Genomic DNA, 14,488 nt, shown 5'->3' on the forward strand with positions numbered 1-14,488 from the left:
TTTTCCATGGATCTTAATAGGTCCCAAAACCTCTTGGCATCCTTACTAGTGCTGGCCTCTACTAGATCTCCCCAGAAATTAAAATCATAAATCTGTTTGGCTTCAGTTATGTTTTTTTTATAAAATTTTCTAGCAGCCCTGATAGCAACCGCATCTTTAGACTTTAATGTCACAACCAGTTCCTTCTTGGCCTCACGACATTTTGGGGTATACCACTTGTCTGACTGTTTAGGCAATGATTTTGAAAGACCCCTTCGTGTGGTTTGGGGGACAATAAATAAGTCACTTAGCGCCAGTACAGTCTTAGTGAATAGAGGTAGGATCTTGTTATCGTTTTGGTTTGAAGTGATCATCCGGGACTCCACCTCTTCCAAAATTGTTCTGGCCTGGGCCATTCTTGTATCATCGGCTAAGACTTTTGCCCATTTTAAACGCCTGCTGCAGTTTGTAGGGACTATTTCATGGGAGGATTTCCACTTGTGACCGGTTAGGCCTTGTCTTTCAGCCTGCCAGGGGGATGAAATAGATAGCGATAAAGGGTTGTGGTCGCTATCACCCGACACTATAACCTCCATATCTAGGTGGTATTGCCAGAGGTTGTAATTAAGCATAATATAGTCAATCCTAGACGTGTGATCTTGTCTGTTATAAGTGTGGGCACCCATATGGTCAGATTTGGATCGGCCATTTGTCGGTCGCAAGTTATGCTCCATGCACAGGGCATTGATCTCTATTGCATTTTGCGACCATTTGGGAGACGGGGCAAGATTCAAAATGGGAATGCCTCTCCTGGTGTCCTCCTCAGGTGTACTCTAGGTGACAGCCAAGGGGCCAGACTCCTCTATAGCTGTATAGGACAGCTCCACCGGGCATCAGCCAAGGTTGCTCGGGCTCCGTAGTAGGTAAAAAAAGTTTTGGGGTCTGCCCAGGGGGCGTCATCATAGTTCCATCAAAAGCATCCAGTGATTCTGACTGCTGGGTTGGAGTTTGAGATGGGCCGTGGTAGCATATACTGAACCACGTAGAGGCCTGTTTTGCTGCACCCAATGCTTAGGCGCCATCATAGAAACAGCTTAACAATAATACCAAAATACCTTTTTTGGTGGCATATATGTAGCTCAGTGAGTTCTCCCCCTCCGGCAAGCGGCTTCTTTGCATATATGAGGCACGTCATTGTGTCTATCTGGTATGTAGAGGCCATGTCAGTAGCACATTGCATTAGTTGTGAACCAGGGCGGCCATCTTAAAGTCAAGCATGGAGTGTGGCTCTGTGTATCATTTCACTGCAGTCTGCGCTCTTTCTGGTGAGTGGGGGGGTCCGGGTGTCTGCACTAGCCTCTAAAATGGGTACTGCACCTGTATCTCCGTGACCGGTGGCCACAAGTCTTTTAGGCTCTCTCCCTGCAGGTGCCATTTTGGCGCCAGGCCGCTAGTCTCACCCCATTAAAGATCTAGGCCTTTAGCCTCAGTAATCTGCAGGGCTGGGGATCATCCTACCGAGCTAAATGCAGGCATTGCTTACTGCAGGCATCACATGTGGCATGTGCGGGCCCCCCAATGCTCACCTTCTATGACAGTGTGCTCCCGGACCCCCTTGTTGGCACCAAGTGCTGCTGGGATGTTGCAAATAATCTTGCAAAGTCCGTAAGTAGGTACTCACAGTTCACCAAGTCCACTTCAGGGCCTAGACAAAGGATCCACTCAAATATTGCAGCCTGTATGCTGTCCAGTCCCCTGTCCTACAGAACTGCTAGTCCAACCTGGGGGACCATCTCCAATCGGTGTCCAGCGAGGCCTCTTCGACGCACTTCTCACTGCATCACCCCCTTTGCGCTGGCAACGCTCCGCACCTTGCGTCACTACCACATCCTGCCAGTTTTCATTCATCCATCTATTCTTTCAGTTATCCATCCATCTAAACTGTCATCGATCCATCCACCCTCCTTTTTACTAATCCATCCATTCTTTCACTTCTACACCCTTACGTCTATGTTTGCACTCATTCATCTATCCATCTATACATCCACCCTTTCAATCATCCATATGTCCATTCTCTCATTCAACCCTTTCATGTTATTTATGAGTCTTTCTCAGTCGAGTAGCAGACAGAAGAGGCTCATCAAGAGCTCCACGCGCTGTAGCTGCTAAAGCAGGTGGTTGACGACACTCCTGCCTTGGATTCCCTTTGAATGTGATCGATAGTGCCATGCAGTGTAATGTTGTGTATTTCCTATATACCCTATACAGGATCTGCGTTTTTGGATAACATAAATTGTGGGATTGGTGGCAGACTGGTTCTGAGCTCCCCCACTGGATATGTTAGCATGTTTGCATATGCTCGCTCACAGTGGCACTAGAATCTCCTCTTATCGGGGAGAGAATAGTTTCTGGCAACCACAGAACATGACAACCCTGATCCCCTGGGATCATGTAAACAATATACTACCTTTCACTCAGTCACTTGTGCTCACTCAGTTTCTCTCAGAGATACACAGAATAAACATTCTGAGCGTTTCAATAAGAATTTATTGAATAGTTGTTTTCTAGTGTAGAATAAATGTACTGTAACAACCATTAGACAGTAGCAGAGATATATGATTAGTAGTACTACAAAAGTAAAAGGTTGGTATAGTTCTACCATCTTGCAGTAATCATGAATATATACAAGAACATAAAATACATGATACAAATGCGTACTCCTACAATGCTTACCTAACTAGTTGTACCAAAATGTACCTAGCATCTGTATAGGTGTTGTTAGAACTGGGGGTCTCTAGTTGGCAGAGGTAGGTACCACTGTCCAAAATAGGGACCCTTGCTTCTAGTCAGGGTAAGGAGGAAACTCTCTTCAGACAACCCTGCTCACCCCCTTGGTAGCTTGGCATGAGCAGTCAGGCTTATTAAAGGCAATGTGCTAAGTATTTGTACCGACACTCACAGTAACACAGTGAAAACACCACAAACTGACTCCACAACAGTTTAGAAAAATAAAGGGATTTAATCAAAACTACACAAGACCATAACAACAAAAATCCAACATACACAGTTCAAAAATATGGTTTCAAAAGAGTTCTTAAGGTTGCATTAAAATAATCCACAGTTGCTTCACGTTTTAGCCAACAGTACCTTTAGATGCGACAGAAGTTCCAAGTGAAAGCTGTAGTGTTGAAAAGCAAGCAATGCGTCACTCCTGTTACCCTGGGGAGGCAATGTGACAACCCCCCTAGATGCAGTGGGCGTGTTGGGATGACTCCGATCTGTATGGGTAGGGATCTAATACCTTGCATGGATTCCGGTACACAGGTTTCGGTGGAAGCAGCTCATAAAAGCTAGGATGCAACGATATTCGGGGCGGCGACAACCTCTGGTGTGGCAACGATGCACAGCTCATTGTCAATCTTCTCCTATCACGGACCATCGATGCAATGGCTATGCGATGACTCTCGCAGCGACGTGATGTGGTCCGCAAGCAAGCGGTGCGACGATCTCATCCAGTGACGACAGGCTGTGCGACGATACTCGCAGCAATAGTAATCTTCCAGCACCGGACTGGTGCGTCCCACAAATGAAGGATGCGACAACTCTGGCAGAGGCAACAGGTGCTGCGAGGATCTCAGCCTTCATAGTGGCGAGAATCTCCTTGCGCTGATGGGGATGCTCTTCGCAAGCGAGCGAAGCATTAAAACTTGCAGAAAGTCTTTAAAAACTTGGTTTCCAGCTTCCCAACACAGGTACAACTTCCAGAGGCACCACAACTGGCTCAAGCACTCTAGGAAGGACAGAACCCTCTCAGCAGAGTTCAGGGAAGCTGGGGGTGAAGTCCTTTTGTTCCTGGGACTTCTTAACAGGGAGCCAGCTCTTCTTCAGGCCCTTGGCAATTCCTTCAAGCAACAGGACACAGCAAAAAGCAAAGTCCTTCCCCTCTCCTTGGCAGCAAAGCAACTGCAGGTCAGTCCAGCAAAGCAACAGCAGGACAGTCTTCCTTCTTCAGTCTTCCAGCTTTCTCCTTGGCAGAGGTTCCTTCTTGATTCCAGGATGATCTAATTTTCTGTAGTCTGGGGTACTATACTTATACCTCTAAAAGTCTTTGTTCCCTTTGTGCAGGAGGTCTCTGAGCCCGATCTGAAACAGTTCTGGGTGTTCCCTGAGCCCTTTGTTTTCCTGGCCTCTCCTTTCCTTTCAGAGAGAGGGGCAGGATCGTCAGCCGCCCAGCAGGAGGTGGAGCCAGCATTGTGGAAGGCAGGCACAGCCCTATTCAGGCCCAGGTGCTACCCCCTCCCACCACTCTAGATGCAGATGGAGCTATTCAGCCCAGGGATGGCCCACTCAGCCTCTGGGAGCCACCCAGCCCCTGTCACTCACAAACCATATAGTCAATTTACAAACAGACCAAGGCACACAGAAAGGTCAGACAAGAGAACAGCCACTTTATAAAAGTGCTGTTCTCAAACACAAAATTAAAAAAACACCTTTCCTAAAAGATGTGCTACTAAATTCTGAGTTCAGGTATACCATTCGTTTGTGTCCTATCTTGCTCCTATGCAAAGATATGCAGTTAGGCACTGTAGCCAGCATTCCCCATGATAGCCTATGGGCAAGATAGCCTTTAAGCATGGGCGAATTTTGCGAATTCGTGATCCACGAATTTGCGGATTTGCAAATTTGCCATCCGCAAAATTCACGAATTTGTGCGAATTTGCGTATTTTTGTTTTTTTGCGTGTTTGCGGGGTTTTTTGCGAGTTTGCGGGTTTTTTGCGTGTTCGCGGGGACTTTTGCGTCTTCGCGAGCCGCTTGCATAGCGAAGTTACCCATGCAGTCCTTTATGGAAGAGGGAGAGAGAGATAGATAGATAAATAGAAAGAGAGAGAAAGAGAGGGAGAGAGAGAGGGAGAGAGAGAACGAGAGAAAGAAAGAGAGGCCGGATCTCTGAAGGGCCAGATTCCTGAGTTGCCCCTACAGAACATACAGCTTTTTATTTTTAGCAAAATGCATATGAAAATTGTGCTGTAAAGGTCTCTTTTAGTTTAACCCCTCCTGACAACTCAAAATGGGTGTATTTGCCATCCTCTCCCTTCTTCCTGTTTTTTATATCTGTAAGTGCTTCCTTATGAGGTTTAATTCCTTGGACAGGTGCCTCGTTGCCTACTTGTAACTATTCTCTGACCCTGCTTCAAGGGTCAGAGCAGGGTCGGAGAATAGTTGCAAGTAGGCAACGAGGCGCCAGGAAGCAATTAGCAGCAGGTGTCCAAGTTGAAGTTAATTTGTTTGTAACCCTTTTGTAAAAGGTTACAAAGAAATTAGGTTCAACTTTTTCACCTGCTGCTGTAACCCTTGCTTGGCTGAAAATTCGTCCCCGCTGATTTGCGGATTTTACCGCGATTTCGCGAGATTTGCGGATCGCGAAATTGTGGAAAATCCGGCCGCAAAACGGATTTTACGCCCACCCTTAATAGCCTTCCAATAGTGAAAAACAAAAATGGCTGTAATTTACTACCAGAGCATGTCACCTGCACTACTACATGCTCTACCTTTCACATACACTGCACCCGGCCCAAGGGGGTACCTTGGGCCTTCCATAGGGATGAACAATGTGTAAACAAAGGGAAGGGTTAGGCCTGGTCAGTGGGGACACTGGCCAGGTTGACATGGCAGTTCACAGACTGTACACAGGCACTGCAGTTGCAGGCCTGAGACACCATTTTAGGGCTAATCATGTGGGTGGCACAATCAGTGCTACAGGCTCACTAGTACCATTTGTATCACCAGCCCTGGCACACTCAGTGCACTTAACTCGGGACTTCCTGGTAACACATATATGCCAATCATGGCTAACCAATCACATTTACAATTTATACAGAGAGCATTTGCACTTTAGCCCTGATCAGCAGTGGTAAAGTGCCAAGAGTCCTATTGCCAAAAACAACGGGTCAGGAAAAATAAGGGAGGAAGAAGCAAAAAGTTTGGGGATAACCCTGCAAAAAGGGCCATTTCCAACAGGTTTTATGCCAAGAATCCCTCTAGGAACTAGTCATCTCCATTCCCTGAGAAAGGAGAGAATATGGGACCCCATCCTAGTCTCGAGTTGGACAAACCGCAAGGGATGTTAGACCACTGCGAGCTGGAGTGTCCGCAGGCAGGAACCTCAGCATCCCTGGTCAGTGTGTCAGCCGGGAAGTCATGGTCTCCTCTGTCTTTCTAAGCAAGACATGATGTATATATACACACAGGTCTCCCCAGGGGTCCTACCTTGCTGTGTTACTGTGTCGGCCTAAAGGATGACATCAGGCCTACACTTTATACAGAGATATTATACAGGAGATATTCATCCTGCTGTGCTTCCAAGAAGCCTCATGCATAATGTATAAGTTTCGAACTAGGGAAAAACCCGCGTTCTGAATGCAGTGTTATATCTAGGTAAAAGGTCAGTCCCTATGAACCGTTATGTATTTAATGTAGTGGAAGGATATAGGTGAAAAGTTGCAGTGATACCTGTGCCTACATAGGGTACCTATATGGGATATAACAGTAATTGGTGACTATTTTTGTTGTCACAGGACTTCATAGGAATGTCAGCCTGAAAAGAGTTTTTAGTAGATAACTATCTTGGAGGTGGTTAGATTCTTCTATCAAGATGGGGTAAAATACATTACAGAGTTTAGGAGTTTGTGTGTTTAGTGATCTGCTCCTCATTCTCTGACTGCTCAGTCATGGCGGCTTGCTGGTGCAAGTTGGTCAATTATAGGTTTCTATTTCAAATGTAGCAGGGAATCAGCTATTGCATTTCGTAAGGGCTTTGCTCCAAACACGCTTTGTAAATCCTATAGTTCTAAATGTGATATCTACTCCTCTATAGTCGAGTGATTTGAAGTGTGGTGTGACGTTGTTGTGGTACAGAATGTTCAGATTAGGGTCAGACTGGCCTACAGGGCAATCAGGCAGTGCTTAAAGGGCTGGTCTGACTGATCATGTGAGAGCAGTTTTTGGCTACTTGTGGGCCTGTTTTATCGTCTGCTTGGCTGCTTTTTGCTGTTGATTTCCCTGATATTAAAAACATACATAACGTGCATAAATCAGAAATCCATGCAGTCCGCTATACCTTGCAAAAACACTTATGCAGAATGTCTTTACAAGTACAAAACTGACCAAATTTTCAAACCTGTGCCACTTGTTTAGCTATCATGATTCACTAATGGGGCCACTTTTATTTTAGTGCCACTGCCTATATTAAGTCTCAGTCTGTTGTAAAGTCATCTTGTGCCATAGGCACCCCCATTTCCTCCTGACATGTACTGGTGGTAACCTACTCTGACTGTGCTCTACTGAAAACACACTTAGAATACAGTGAAAACACCTACATACACCAGGGTACACTATGGGTTAGGGTTCCCCATATAATTGACATGTCCTCCCCTATAAGGCCCAAGTACATAATAGGGCTGGGGGGTCAAAACATCCTTTAAGTCACTAGTATCTAATGTGGCTTTGAAGCTCAGAGACTACCATTGCTTTGTGCACTTGCATGTGTGCACTGCGTAGGCCTGAGGTCAGTTTAAAATCAGTCCTGTGTTGCAGGACTTATTTTTAAACTGTAAATAGTGCCCAAAATTGACTTTGGTATTTGGGGCACTTAAAAATTGATAACCCACACTATTTTTGCATATTAGGTACCCCCAGGGTTTCCCCTATAAGCTCTAGGGTGGGGGTCAGGCACCTATAAGGAGGACACATAAAATAGGTTTTGTATGACCTGGGGATAGTGAAATTGCCAATTTCACTTCCCTCATTGTAGGAAAGTGCTTCCCAAAATCGACATTTGTGCCAGGAGCACTGTGGAGTGAGGATCTGCAATATGTTTACATATTTAGAACTTCTAAAGTCTCCCCTAGGTGGTAAAGTAGTAGGGGTTCTGTAGAAATCGGCAGGCTCTTAATAAAATAATTTTTTATAAGACCTTCTGTTGGAGAAATTGCTCAGTTCAATTTCCCCATTGCAGATCCCCAGCCGCATAGGTTAACATGGCATTCAGTTATTAGTTATCAACTAATGCTAGGCTTTGCGGCAACATATCATTCAAAGACTCAGGCAAATGGTATTGATAAATCCAGTAACATGCTGTTGTTAAATCTATTGTTTTTTTTTGTGTGTCCTCATATTTTGCCCTTGGTGACCAACTAGTAGCATGTGGAGATGAACTTACTGTCAGAGATAGACTGGTAGGGGCTCTGAGAAGGGCCACCTAAATTGCCCCTCAGTAAGTGATGCCAAACTCCAACTACGCTACTTTGGAACGACTGTCAGGGACACATGCTGCATTCATATACCCATCTTATACCGATATCAACTTTATTGGGTATAGTCAAACATGCAAAAAAGTGCCAAGCAGCGTAATCATTGGACCTTGGGGAAAAAAAAACCCCCAAAAAACCCAAGATCGATTAAAAGACCATTACCAATTTAATAATCTCCAGAAGTTTCTCTTGCCTGAATGTCCTGATTTTAAAAGGTCTAACTTCGATGTTTGTAGCACAGAGGTGCGCCAATCAAGCAAGGTAGGAGGTAGCGGATTCTTACATTTCCTACATATTTCCCTCCTGGCCAGCAAAAGGCCAAAGAAAAGTACATTTTCTGCCGGCTCATGAACTCTGGAGAAACACCAAAAATAACAAGAGCAAGGCATAATGTAACTTGGTATCCCTGGGAGGTGGAGAGTGATAGGCAAACTGAGTTCCAAAAGGGTGATAAAAGTGGGCAATCCAGGAACATGGGTAAATTTGAAGCTTCTACCAAGCCGCATTTAGGGCATGAGACAGGTGAATTATCCGAATACTTCGATTCACGTTGGGGCGAATAGTAGGCCCTATGTAGTGTGAACAAGTGGTTTCGGCGTAGCCAAGATGGTTTCACAATATTCCACATGATCTTGAAGGATTCAAACCAAAGGTTCTCCACACTAGTATTTGTAATTTGTGCGGTCCACAGTAGATCAGGCAACTAGAACTCACCCTCGATTTCATCCAATCGGAGATTGTACCAAAGTGAAACCTCTTTCTTGGATAGAGGCTTATCTGTTAAGAGGGACACTAATGTACTATCACCCCCCTAGTTGAAATCTACCTTTAACAGAAATCTGTGAGTGTGCCCAGCTTTGTATTTGTAGGTATTTAAACCTGGAGAACCGAGTCCCTATTTTTAAACTTAATATCTCCCACAGAAGTAGGCAACCGTCAACAAAGAGATCCCCCATACTACTAATCCTGCCTCTCATAGTGGTACTGCAAGGCTATCCAAAAGCCAGCTCGGGGACCCAGGTGAATTCCATAATGGAGCCTTACAGGAATAATAGTCAATTTTAATAGTACGCCTACGTTTAGCCCATGTTCTACATGAATCTCCGAGCACCTTTAGTTTTACTTTTTTTTAAAACTTGGGATCCCCAAACTTAAACAAAAATTTGTGATCGGCAACCTTTTCCCCTCTGAGTAATGCAGCAAACATATGCCCACATCCCAAGTTTATCGGCGATTTTAACAACATCCTGGCATGGGACATCTGAAAGGCCCACCCATAGAGCTGTAGGTCGGGCGCCGCTAAACCTCCCTTCTCTCTACGGCACCTGATCTTCTTCCAGGCAATTCTAGGGTTACGGTTATTCCAAATAAAAGAACACATATCTCTTTGGAGTTTGGCTATCATTGTAGGTTCAAAAAAGTGGGGGATGGTGTTAAATAAAAATGTAACCTTCACTAAGATCGACATTTTAACTAGATTGGATCTGCCTAATAAGGATAGTGGAAGTGAAGACCATGATTTCATTAACCTATGACATTCTTTAGCAATGAGCGAGAAATTGGCTGTAACTATCTCATCTATATCCTTGTATATATTTAGGCCCAGATACCGCAAGACTGGACTTAGCTGTATCCCTGCCACAGGCACAGGATCATTCCAGACCATTTATCCGTCTTGGCAGCATTAGCTTCGTAGCCAGATACGGCTCCGAACTCCTCAGCCAAAGTGATTACCGCCGGAAATGCCGACCGTATTCAGATGTAAAAATGAGAACATCGTCCGCATATAAGGCTACCTTCCTCTCTCACCCTTCATGCACAAAAGACTTGATGTTACTATTGTCTCGAATCCGCTGAGCAAAAGGCTCTATATACAGATCGAATAAAAGGGGGGAGAGGGGGCAGCCTTGGCGGGTTCCCTGAGAGATTTTAAATGGGTCTGATAGTTCTCCGTTGACGAATATAGAAGCTGACGGATTCCTATACAAGAGTTGGATTACGCGCCTAAATTTTTTGCTGATGTTAAAATTTCCCAAGACCTCCGATAGGTAAACCCAGTTAACTCTATCGAAGGCCTTGGTGACATCCAAGGTCATCACTGCAAGAGGAAGTGACGCCACCGTCGCCATATCGATGGCACCTATAAGATCGTAGAGCAACTCGTACAGCTGACACCCCCTTACAAAGCCCTTCTGGTCTACATGCAAGATGTTTGTTGCCATTGCCCCCAACCTATTTGCCAATACAGATGTAAAGATTTTGTAGTCTGTGTTTAAGATGGAGATTGGTCTATAAGACCCACAACTCGTTGCTGATTTTCCCGGTTTTAGAATCAGTGTTATTGAGGCACTATCCCATGATATAGGAGATGGCATCCCCTCAAGAAGGATCTTATTAAACAACTCCGTCAAAAAGGGGAGAATTGTTGGAATCAGAGTTTTAAAAATTTCAGATGGCAGACCATCTGGACCTGATGCCCTACCTTTTTTGCTACTAGCTACTGCTAGCCTGACCTCCTCCTGTGAAATAGGATCTTCCAGTATATTACTTTGTTCTGATGACAGGGCCGGAAGAGAGACGCCCGCCAGCCAATCTTCAGCCTGCTTTGACTCTCCGTTCTTATCTTCACAGTATATTTCACTGAAGAAATCACAAAGCGCTCTCCTAATGTCGGCATCGGTGGAGAATGTTATTCCACCAGCCGTAATTGAATTGATGTTATTACGAACTAACTCCGTCTTCGTCTTCCAGGCCAGCAGTTTACTGGCCCCTTCGCCATACTCAAAATGTGCCAGTTTGCTGGCTTCCCATCTCTCTAAAATCCTAGCATTTAACACTGAGCTTAGCTCTACTTTTAAGATGGTCGCTTTATTCTGCCACTCAAGTACTGTGAGTGGGAGGGCATCGGGTGACTAGCAATTTCTATTTGGAGTTTAGCCAGCTCCAATTCTAAGGAGGCAACTGCTTCCCTATAAATGTTATTCTTGTATGAAGCTTTGTTATTTATGTGACCCCTTAAGAATGCTTTAAGTGCATCCCACATAACACCTGGAGATTCAGAACCTATATTTACATCCAAGAAAAACTGGACCTCTACCTTGAGAGCATCAATGATATTAGGTGAGGACAATAATGAACGATCAAAGGACCAATTACTTGATCGACTCTTAGGAAACCCTTCCAAATCTAAGAGTATCGCCGCGTGGTCTGATAAATGAAATGGTAGGTGAGATACCGAGTTAACCAGGTTAACTAAGGATTGGCTAATCAGAATAAAGTCAATTCAAGACTGGTTGTGAAATCTGTAATTTCGAAATGTGACTCCTCTTTGTTATCCATGCATCGATCTCCAGATGTCATTATATCCTAACTGCTTCATGTTATCTTGCAGATAAGACCTGGTTTTAGATAGGACTTTAGCTCTATTAGAAGGTAATGTATTCACAAAGGGATCCAGGACTATGTTGAAATCACCTGCTAAGATAACCGGTTCGGGAAATAGGTACAGATGTGAGAAAAGAACCTTCAAAGCCGAAGGATCATCCTGATTAGGACCATAGTATCCCACTATAGTAATCGGAGACCCAGATATTATGACTGACGCTATCACCCAGCGACCACCAGAGTCCACCAAATTAGAAACCAGTCTCGCTTTAATGGATTTTCTAAATAAGATTGCCACTCCTCTAGTGTGTGTCAATTGTGAAGTTGGTATACAAATATTGATCCATCTACTCCTTTTGACTAATGCAAGCATTTCAGGCTCAGCCAAATGTGTCTCCTGGAGTACTATGATCTGTGCAGTTGAATCTCGGAGATACTGCATTATGTTATTTTTCCTCGGGCTAGTTCGCAAACCATTAGAATTCCAGGAGAGAATAACCAATTTACTCATTGAACTGATGTTCCCACATCTTTACTTTTTTTAACACCCCCAGGTTTAAAGAAACCAATACACAATATGCCCCTATAAAAAGAGAATTGAACAGAGACATATCCTTTTGAAAACAACAATGACATCAAGTATGAAGCCAATTTACAACGAAAATGAGGACTCTTTTTTAATTTTTCCCCCTGCAACCTCCACCCAGTGCCCCTGACTAACCCCCCACCACCCCTGGGAAACCCTTGTTAGATTTTATCCAAACCCTTGTTATATCTAGCTGGAAAACCAGAAGATAGCACTTTGTCGTGAACTCCCATCTTAGTTTTGACCGGGGAAAAAAACAACAAAGAGAAAAGAAAAAATGTCAGAAAAATAGTGAGGAGAAATATATCTGTCCTATATACCCTGTACTCTCTACAAGAACCATGTTATATTGTGTTATGAATTTCACTACTTTTACATGATTTCACTCATTTTTTTTTTATTTATACTTTTTTTTCCCCTACTTTATTCCCCTGTTGTTGAATCTGTTGTTGTTGTACCACTTTATTCAATATTTACATATCATAAAAGTACAAACAATACAGACATAAAAACACATATTAAAAATCTACTATTCAATGCATTTCATACCATGATTTAAAAAGATAAAAACAGAATATTTACATTTAAAACAAAGGGTTCAATAGTACATTAGCAGGAATCGGTATATACATCAGTTTACAGCTCATCCTTTCTCTTGTCTTAAGCCAACAGTCTGGTACGGATGAACCACGCACTGGCTAAATATTTAGCGACCCCGCATACAACTAGCATAGATGTAACATCTGACAAGAGCATACGCAAGGCAGTTCTGGTCTCTCTCACACCCAGCTCTCTGCATACCGGTTTTAACCATTTTGTTCTAGGTCTTTTATAAGCCCTGCACGTGAATAGAAAGTGTAAAAGTTATTCGCCTGTACATGGGCATCCTGGGCAGCTGAGAGAATGGGCATGTGCCCCCCTTCCTTTCCATCCCTCAGTAAAGTTTTTCAGGGGTAGGGTACCGTATCTAATTTTTTTCAGGAAGAGAGACCTGTCCCTAGGGTTTTGGATTTGGATAAAATCTAGGAAGGGCTCAAGTTTTTTACTGGTTTTGAATTCCATGAAGGCAGTTGTTAATGCCCCCCACTTAGCATGTTTTATTTCCTCCTCCTGGAAACAGTCCCAATATATTTTTTTGATGATATGCTTGTGGGAAGGGGACTGGGTGGTCCACAATTCTCCCAAACCTAGCTTCAAAACCAGCTGCTTAAGTTTGGTCAACCACGGTATGTTGTTCGCACTGTTCAGTGTGATCAGCTAATCCAAGACCAACGCATAATTTGCCAATTCTGGCGTCCTTCGCAGGCGCACCCAGAACAGCAAAGGGCGAAGGCGCAGCACATCAGCAATGGAATGTTTTCCCATATCTAAATAGAGAGGTTTTAGAGGTGTGGAGAGGGGGAGAGCAACCAGGTCCCTCACAAACTTGTTCACTGCCCTTACCAGGTCAACAGCCTTGCCCTCATATGCTACCAGAGCTGGGGATACAGGTCTGCTAGTGGATAGGCCCTGGTTTCTTAGGATCGCTCCTGAGGCTCTTCTGAGGTTTAGGAGCATCTTGGCCACATGGGCGTCCCATCTCATTTGGTTGTTGATCCTAACGCCCAAGTAGTCAAACTCCTCTACCACCTCAAGTGGGTACCCATTTAGTGTTATGTGCACTTTCCTTGCCTTCTTTTGAGCTGACAACACCATCAATTTTGTTTTAGATGTGTTGACAGTGAGCCCCCTCTCGTTGCAAAACAGGGTAAATCTATCCAGCAGCTTCTCCAATCCCGAGGGGGATTTGGACAGGAGGAGGGTGACATCTGCAAAAAGTAGGGTTGGAGTTTTCTCCCCCGCCAGGACTGGGTGAATCTAATCTAAAATGTACAGAAAATAAATTAGAAGTCTTTCTTGATTGTAAGCCAAAATTCAGCCTTTTATTGGTCTGCTCTTATTGTCCAGCCAGACTGCTTTGATGAGGTGATAAGTGGCACCTGAGGTGAAGAGCCATTTTGGGAGGAGAGAGTCTTCTGCATAGGAATGAGAGGGTAGTAAACCATGAGCTTCATAGGCCCAGGGGGACAGGCAGAGAAAGCCAGGTCAGTCTATGACCACCCCCTCTGAACCCAGCCAGATGGCAGGTTTAAAGAAGGAATGTGCAGATGCTAGGGGGAGGATGTCTATGGAGATGAGCCTTCCTGGAGGTTGGTTTAGCCAGCTCTTGCATCTCTGCTGAGACTTCAG

This window comes from Lissotriton vulgaris, chromosome 9, assembly GCF_964263255.1.
Source record: "Lissotriton vulgaris chromosome 9, aLisVul1.2, whole genome shotgun sequence".
Classification (NCBI taxonomy): domain Eukaryota; kingdom Metazoa; phylum Chordata; class Amphibia; order Caudata; family Salamandridae; genus Lissotriton; species Lissotriton vulgaris.